Genomic DNA, 9,942 nt, shown 5'->3' with positions numbered 1-9,942 from the left:
CTTGTTGAACTAACAGCATCAAAAAATCCATACAGTGACTCCAGTCTTTTATATTGAACAAACAACGCAGACATCATAAACCAAGCCAAGGCGGATCAATACTTTGGAAGTTGCTTGACCACACCTTCATTATAAACCATGATGTCATATACTTATTTATTGGTGAAAGCAGGTGAAACATGTTAAGGTGCAGTAAAGCCATGAGGTAGAGATCAGTGGAGCAGCATGAGAGGTTTCCTGTGGTTAGAGACCCTCAGAGGAGATTGGATTACATGTTTAGAAGTCTTGGATCACAGTACAGCCTACAGCCATACCTCCACCTCCATCTGGTGTCATAGCCACAGCAGCCAAACTAATGACCCAAGCCGGCTGGCTCTCTACTCAAATGGACTAGTCATCAATATGTCTAACCTGGGGAGGGACTTGAAGCTGCACAGTAGCGGGAGGTCCACTATTCTTCAAGTCCATTTCCAAAGCATTTCTTTGGAAATGGACTTGGGAACTCTAACCGACAGTGTTTACTTACCAGCCTGTGTTCAGCAACAACATTTAAATCATTTAAACCTTAAATCTTCTAAACATTCATGTTCATGTGTGATTATAACTTACACTAAGTTATGATCCTGCTGCTGTAACACAAGAAACCTGCTATCGGTCATCCCCTGCTGATGAAGTTACCTTGGATCCTCATTTTAAAGACATATTTCCAAGATTTCCTTTTTTTAAGAATTTTGGAAATTTTTACCCAATTAATTTCTATAATATATGTATATGTATCTGTACAGAAAAATATATATTTGTTAGGAAGTTCACTTTTCCTTCCAAATCATAATCAGCCTCAAAATGTATGTATTAAGGACACAAGTTTGCTGCTGACTGGACTTGATTTGTATTTGTTTTGGTATGAGTTCAGTGTATCACGCACAAGTTTAATCACTTATCTGTATAAATAGGATAAATTATATGATTGATGATATAACTGAATAAAACTCTCTCTGTAGGTAGAAAATGACTCCTTCTCTCCAGCCTTCCTTTCTATTGGTATTCCTCAGGGATCCATTTGAGGTCCTTTGCCTTTTGTGTTTGGATCATGTGATTTGCAACACATCCGACTGAAATGCACTTGTACTGGCAACTGGTCTTGCACTTTTATCTTGAGTGTTGGATTTTTTAATAGAAATTTCTATAGTTGAAATGCCAATTACTTCTCTTGACACACTGTCCATTAATGTCAAGCAAGCTGCCTTAAAGATTGATTTTAAGATGTTGTCAAAAAGTTACATTTCATAGTTTACTTGTCCTGTATTGTTCTCTGAGTGAACTGTCCCATATCAGGCATTCAGTGCTTATCAATTGTTAATGAAAGAATTTTAAAATAGAAACTCACAGGAGAGAAGATGAACTTCAGAGTGACATATCAGTGATTTAATTTGAAGTCAATACAAGATGGTGCATGTTTTTCTTTCACTTGCTCACAGATGGTTTAGTAGAACTGTATTTCATTCTGCCACCAGTGGCCGGGGGCTGTATTACAACATTTCTGTTGCAGATTGTTGCAGTTCAGCATTGTCAAAAGTGGAGTACATGGAAAGACTGAAAATCAGACTTTTATATGTTTAGTCTTTTTAGATGAAAGTGGAAAAATACAACATTTAAATTTTTTATCTGCCTGTTTTGTGATATTCAAAATATTCACTTTTCATTTCCTTCCTTCAATCCTTCATTTTATGTCAGTTTACAATAAACTGGAATAACCTGCTGTCCCACACTGCCCCTGCTCCCCTTGTGATACACACAAAGACTACAAAGACTAAGAGGTAGACAAATTCAAGACGTGTTCTTGTGTCCTGTGAATACATCCATTGAGTTCTTTAATAAAACATAAACTGAGAAAACATGAGAGGACCTGAGATGACCTCTAGCGTGTTGTGAATGCAAGGCCACCTACTGTGAGCTTCTTCAATCAAAGACCTGGGTTGCTTGTGGTGTTAGGGTGCAGGCCTGAGATGAGTCTGTGCTCAACAATTGTTCTGATGCCCAGAATCCAGATCTCCGTCAATGTGCTTTTTTTCCAACAAATTCCCAGAGAGAACACATGCAGTCTCATGAAACATGTCCAAGGAAAACAACCACCCCTGTGACCTGCTAGGACTGTCAGTGTGGGCCCCTAAATCCTCAAGGGAGATCCCATGGGGCGAGCATGGGATGATTTAATTACGCTAGGAAAACACTGTGTGTGTGTGTGTGTGTGTGTGTGTGTGTGTGTATGTGTATATATAAGTGTGTATGTATAGCCATGTTTTGCTTCCCTTACTTGGCTTAGCTGTCTGTGCAGACCATGGCATGAGAGACTGTTTGAAACACATGTTATTTCTTTCCTTCATGTATCTCCAGATTTCCAAGCAGTCCACTGGAATATATGAATGATGGGAACAGGAGGAGGTCTGGGGTGAATCTGTGAGAGAGTGTAGAAGGAAACAAATAGTGTTTTGGTGTATGTAGCAGCCCACTGATGTGTATCTAGTGATAGAGGACGACTTTTTATGTTTTATATAAATAACACGAATCAAAAGGAGTTCATTTTTAGTTTGAATCACATAATTTACACACAGATACACACTCTGTGTATCAGTGTGACTATAAGACTATTTCTTGATAGATTTTACACCCTGTTAAAAAAAAAAAAGTTGTGAATCAACTATGATAAATCTGGTTTGTTGCCTGGCATCATAGCAGATATTTTTCATCAAAACAAGTCCTGGAACCAGTAGCATATTAGCTATCCATCTGTTTCCCACAAAGACACTGATTAAAACTTATATAATTCAGTATCATCCATGCTGCTAATGAAGCCACAGACAATTCAGAGTGAACAACTGGGACACTTTTGTCTCATCAGTAATCCCCAAACAACACTTTGGTTCAAATGATCCCTATCCAACATATAAGGAACAAGGGGCATGCTTAAAAAAAAAAAAAAGACAGACATACAGACAAAAAGAAATTAGTCTTGAAAGCAAACAAAGTCAGTGGCACAGACACAGCTGAAAGAATGTACAGTGACCCGTCAGACAAGAAACAGAGTGATTCTCGTGACTGTTATGATTTATTATACATATGGTGAGCCCCAGATCTTATAAAAATGTAAACAGACTGCCACAGAGCGACTGACATAGGTTGAAGAGTGCAGAGACTGATAAACTAGCATTTTGTCCAAGAAATGTCAGCCAGTATATCTATCAATAATCACCCAGAAACACAAAGGTTTCACTGTTTTACCTCAAAAACCAGGGTAAAATAGTCTTCACACACAACAAGTTTTTCTCAGCATAACATGTTTTGCTTTTTCACTCACGTTAACCAAACGCTAATGCCTTTGTGATTGCTTCTGTAGTGCATAATTGCAAACATATGACTGCCTCAGTAGTACCCTCTACCCTGCATATGGTAGCACTTAATTGGTGAAGGCTTGAAGGCTGGAAAGGTTCCTCGGCGTTTCGATGACATGACTGAGTTTGGTCAAAGAAAAAAAAGGATTGAAGATAAAACATCAAATGGCAAGAGATCGCTGTGCTGGTTTGAATTAAAGCAAATAAATACAAATAAAGAACTTTCTGCTTCCTAAACAGAGCTGTATTTACTTTCAAAGGTTAATGTAGCAGCTATCACGTAAACAGCTTGTGAAAATGACTGCTGTAAGAAGGAGACTACGGGGAGGAGTTTCTGTGGGGACTTTCTCTGGCACTGCAAATATTCTATTTGTAATGAGTTTATTTTGTTATTTACAGATTAATTTTCAATATTTGCAGTAGCGTTAATAAGTCAATAAGTTGATGATTTATGAAAAAGAAAACTTAATAACCCAATTCAGCAAAATGAAGATGGTTATGTCACTGTGTGGGAAAATAATGTTGCATCAAAAGAGTTAAAAGAGAAAAAAAAGAAAAACCATGTCAGAGTAAACCACGCCATCTGAAACACATTTTCTGCCAATAAGCCTCCTTTTAGAAGAAGGAATACACAGGGTCAAATCTCAGTGAATATCATGCAACAACTGAAGACTTCATGTGTTTCTGTTCCTCTTTAAACTGAAGCTACAATCCATTAGCTGCCCTGTATACAATCTTGATTTAAAAAAATCAAAGCGAGGTAACTGGGCCTGATTGTATAATGGCACTGACCCACTCCATGTGTCCATGCATAGATGTGACTGCCTAAAGTAGCCTATTCATGTCATTTGAACCCCTCCTTTGATGCCCCCCATCAGAGAGGAACAGCTGATGTATATAATGACACTATAGGGGAGACAGACACATAATTATTGAGCTGGGGCACATCTACCAGTTGTCTGTGTGTCAAAGGACGAAAATGTGCAAAGTATATTTAGAATTATTTCCATCATCATGTTTATTTGTGTAACAATTGTGAGACCATACTTTGTGTAATCCCTCCAGATGAAAATGTACTGCCAGCTAAAACCTTGAACTTGCAGCAGCAGAGCCACAGATATGCTGTGAGCTTTTGGAAATGCCCTTCTGGTACAATATCTTATTGGCAATAAATTACTGAAACACAGACTTTAAGCGAAAAACATGCTTGCAGACCAACTAGAGACATGCGTGAGAAATTTCTAACCTTTCACAGGGTTCAGTGGGCTTTGGCTCCTGGCCTGGAATCTGACGGTTGGGGCTTTTTGATTTCTAAAGTATAAAAGGATAGTTTCTATAAACAGTAATAAAAACTAATAATAGAATTAGAGAAGTCATAATGCTTTCAATCTTCAACACTACTTTTGAATTTGAAATAAAATTAAAAAAAAAAAAAAAAATCTGAATATCTAAAATATTTAGATTTTGTTTGTGGCCTGAAGGAGTTAAACCATCCAGCAGTTTGCAAGAAAACAGCAAAGATGAAAGAAAAGCTAGAAAAAATAAACAACAGACATGTTTCTTCATCTTCCATGTCTTGTTAATCATCTTGTGACCCCTCAAATTGATCTTGTGACCCCTTGAACGGTGTCCTCAACCCATGGTTGGGAACCACCACCAGTCTAATCTTTACATATGTGAGGCAGGATCACTTCAGGAAGCACTTCTCATTACTGCACAATAACCTTCCTAACGCTGTTGTACTGAATAGAAAATTTATACTTTTTGTTATTTAATTCTGGATTTATTCGACCTCACCTTGTTGAAAAAAAAGTAGTTGTAAGCTTGAAGTCTGACTTAATCTATATTCTTGATTTTTGAATGTTACTATGCTCGAGGGGCATTATTTTTGAGCTTTTGGTATATGAAATATCTAACAACTTTGCAGTTCCAAACTCTAAAACCTGTCAAGTTTTTTTTATGGGTGCACAAAGATTTTTTCCAACATGTTTTTGTAATACTGTGTTTTCAGGATATGTCCACTAGATGTCATAGTTGCTTGGTTTTCAGGAGTATACTGCAGCGTAGTTCAAAATCTTCACAGACTTTCCTATGCTGGAAAAAAAAACCCCTGATCAAGACAGAAGGTTGTTTATATATAGACTTCTTTTATTTTTGATAATGAGCTTCCAAAAATTCCAAAAACATTTTCAATGTTCCTCTTTTACATTATGCATGTTCATTAGACTGATTTACAGTTGATGTCCATACAATTTACAGAAATATATGAATGATCACAAAGGAAAAATGAATTATTTTAAACTAATTCAACATCACCTCTTATTTCAGTTTTGCCTCATTTTAACAATATTAACATATTAAGGACTATTTTTTGAAAATAGTGTTAACAACAATTTAAAAAAATGGTTGAAAATTAGTTCAGTGTTTGAAAATGCATGAAACATCCATCAAATTAAATTTCATAAATGTTAATCATGTATGGGAAAGTCTTGCATTAATACCAAAGAAAGTCTACCTTTAACATTTCACTTTCCTTCTGCACAGTCAGAACAAAAGGATGATATCAGCCCCAACATGATATCACCCCCCCCCCACCCCCCACCCCCACCCCCTTGCTTCTTCAGTTTCTCCTTTCTCTAAATTTCTCTCACTGTGCATCTCTCCATCTTTCCAATTCAAGTCAGACAGATGCCTCTCCGGAACTTCAGAGCTGTGGAGTGGAAGTGATGAAAGCCACAAGCCGGGTCCCACTGCAAGACCCCAGCTCCTCGTCTGCCAGCGCAAACTCCCTCATTTAGAAGCACATCCTGGAACTGGGGCTGCTTTTTAATTAAAGCCTTGGTGGATTGGGCGAGACCCAGTAGAGGTTGCGAGGGAAACTTTAAAGTTGCACTTGACAGGTATATTTAAGTTCACCAAGTTTGACCAGATGGAGCATGTATATTGTATAAGTCTTTGAATATGGTGGTGGTGGGGTGGAAAGAAATATATCAAACAAGCAAAAAGAAAAAAAAAAAATCACGAAGGGGGAAAAAGGAAAAAAGGAAGAGTGGAAGGGTGGGTGCTGGTTGAGGGATACAGGCGTAGGGAGCCCAGAGCAACAAGCATGGAGCAAGCAGAGCACAGCCTTCTGGGTGAATCTTAGATGTTTCGGCAAGGAGCATCTCAGGAATTAATTCACTAAGAGCAGCACTCTTTATCTGGCGTCAGATAAAATAAGACATTTGAAAGACTTAATTGTTAATATTCATCAATATGTCTAATTATGCAGAGGAGAGTGAAAAATGTATTACGGGTTTCTTTGCAGATGACTGGATGTGTCCCTCAGAGAAGGCACTTCTAACGTGTCTTTTTATGATTCATTAATCTGTCTTCACTAATCAGCAGCATCACAACATTGGACAAACAAACACTGCTAAGTCAACTGATCAAAAAGATCCCAGCATGCAGTATTGAGCTGCACTCCCTTTGCGAAATCTTCTTTGGGAGGCACAAACATTCAGTGGCTGTGCTTTGGGGAGAAAACCTTGTTACCCCCTCCCCCTCCACCATTTGTGAATGTTCTTCATCCAAAATGAAAACTTTTCAAAGTGTCACAGCCTCTCATCATGAACTATTTGTCTAATGGAAGCTGTAGCACAGGAGGAACGTAGTATTAAATATGTGAGCTGACTTTCTGTAATATACACAGTTTGAATTGTAATTAGTAAATTTCTTGTTGAGCGCCGTCTTTGATTATATACAGAAATTGATAAGAAATGAATGAGTACAAGCAATCAACAGAGTGTTTTGTCCGTTTTTGTCTTCTGAGTGTGGCGAGACTGAAGAGCTTTGTTTTTGCTCCCTCTAGTGAATAATTTTGGAAATGACAAAACTGGACACTATCATAAAAGAAGAAGAGGGAAAGATCAGACACAGCCTTCCACCTGTCTTCACATAATCACAGTCTTCTCTTCCATAGATTAACAGAATAAATGCCAAATATACTGTATTACACTATATTCTCTCAATATGAAAAAACATTTATAACTTTCAAAACCCCTTCAGCCAGAGAAAATCTTAATTCCTCAGAGCCCAGTTGGTCAGCTTGGCTATTTCCCAACACCCAGCACTTCTAACCCTTTGGCCATTACCCAGCACTTACACTTTGATTTCATCATCATCATACTGGACTGTTGAGGAAGTAATTTTTACAGCCAGTATATCCTATAGACACAGAATTCCTGCAAACGTGTATCCTCCAATTAATCTTTTATTTTACATATTGGTTTTAAATGGTATATTATATGTAATGTAGGATAATGCGGAGTAATATAAGAAGACCAATGTGGGGCCGTTATAATGCTATGCTACCTGTTGTAATAATAAAAACTGTATGAATTGAAATGACCCTGTTTATTATTAATTGGCTGTATCAAACACATATGTACCCACTGTAGGGCACATCTTTCCCATAGATGGTACTTCAGTGAGCAGTTAAGGTTTAAAAGAACTGGGCAGTTCTCTTTTGCTTCTGTGAATTAATAATCAAAGAAAAAGGGAAGAAGGAGTGAAGTCTTCAAAAATCAATGGACCCATCAACAAGGCTGGGCGTTGTGTGTGCCTTCCCTCACCTGGGTGGCTGAGTGTGTGCAAGTACAGACTTATGTGTGTGTGCATGCACGAGCACCCACATGCCTATGCCCACACACGCATTATCACGTCCACGGCGGCGAAGCTTTTGCACGGAGCCGAGCGATCAGTCCAGCAGTTGTACATCTAAATCAGTGGCAAACGGAGAGCAGCATTAACTTGTAAGACGGAGCACTCTTTTGGGTTTGCTCCTTCTAAACACCAGTTGTCTCCTCCAATCAGTGTGGTCATGTCTGCATTATTGATACTGCAGGGGCCTGAGGGGCCCAGACTCAGATGGTGCACAGCCTCACAATGTTCTCCTGTGTGTCTGGAGAGAGTCTGGTTCTTGGGAGAGCTCAGAGGTAAGATAGGACAAAACTAAAATTAGGCCTAAAGCTGAAAACCTGAGCCAACTTATTCTGGTTTAACTGAAAATAAATGGTAGCAAGGCCTCTCTTGGGAGAGTTGATGGTCAGGGAATGCACCAGCATCTTACAGAGCAGATGCTGGGTAGGGCAGGATACAGAGGGAAAGGGTGAGCATGCTGTACGGTGAACAAGACACATCAACAGGGGCAATGATGAATGAAGGGGGATCATATCTTCATCAAGTATGGATGATTTCAATTTTGGCCCCTTTTAAGTCCATTTTGTTAATAGTTAATAGTATGAAATAAAGCACCAGCTTTATCCCTTAATGACACAGCAGAGAAAACATTTTTTCCAAATTAAAAGCAAGTTAGTTGGGTGATACATCATCAATGATAAACTGAATATTATACGATCATAGTGATCGCACTGACAGAGAATCAATAAGCAAGTATTTTGATAATTGTTCAAAATAAGATTTGGTTCCAGCTTTTCACATTTTCTTCTTTTCTCTGTCGTTTATGATACAAATTCAGAATTCAGCTGTTTGTCAGACAAGTTTGAAGAATCACCATTGAGTCTCCACAATATTGTGATGGTGATTTTCAATATTTCCTGACATTTTATCAACCAAATAATTAGCTGATTAGCAGTTGGACAGAATGATCTGCAGATAAGTCAATGATAAAAATAATTGTTGTTTGCAGACCCAGTATACAGTAGTTGCACTATCATCAGCATTGTGACACACTGGCTGAGTAAGCTCAGTGTCATATTCTCAGAGGACAATTTATGTTTTATTGTCTCTAATCGCCTTAATTTCCAAACAGAAATTATCCACATTACTCTGGATTTTTTTCCTTTAATATTTGACCCCTGCAAAAACGGTACATGAATTCAGTGCTGCATTACTTAACAAGGCTTGTGTTTAAAAAGTAAATGGATGGAAAAATGTTCAACTCTTTCCAGGGCCCTTCCAGCCTTCCACGGCTACAATTTAATTGGAGCGCAGTGCTGTGAAATACACTACCAATTAGATGTAGCATGTAAGTGATTGGTTAAATGTTCTGGGAGTTTAGCTTTTTGCTCTGGTGTAGAGCAAAGGACACTTTTTGTACTTACTGTGATAAGGCTTAATGTGATAGACTGTAACTGGCTCGGGGAACTCTGGCTGGGTCAGCGTTGATTTAGCATCTGCTTCTTCATTCAGCCTAATATAAACTGTGTAAAATTAAATAAGGTATCACATTTCATTAGACATTATGCCAGAGTGGGGATTTTTGAAGTAAGGGGGCCTTACATAAAATGGATTTAATTCCAAACAATTTGTTTTACCCAAATAATGAAGTATAGTGATGTCAATGATATGAGAAATATTGATCCAATAACACATAAATTAAAAAAATCACAAAAATGATTGTGGATATTAGCTCTCACTTAAAATATAAATACAAATTAACTATTTTTTAGTCACTTAAAATATATTACCTTTTTTCTCAATTATCAGATTTTTTTCATACAAGAATTGAATTAAATTGATTATAAATTGACTGCATTTGTTACATTTATTA

This window comes from Trachinotus anak, unplaced genomic scaffold, assembly GCF_046630095.1.
Source record: "Trachinotus anak isolate AG129_WGS33_773 ecotype Australia unplaced genomic scaffold, CSIRO_AGI_Tana_v1 ptg000019l, whole genome shotgun sequence".
Taxonomy (NCBI): Eukaryota; Metazoa; Chordata; class Actinopteri; order Carangiformes; family Carangidae; genus Trachinotus; species Trachinotus anak.
This window is presented reverse-complemented; position numbering follows the sequence as displayed.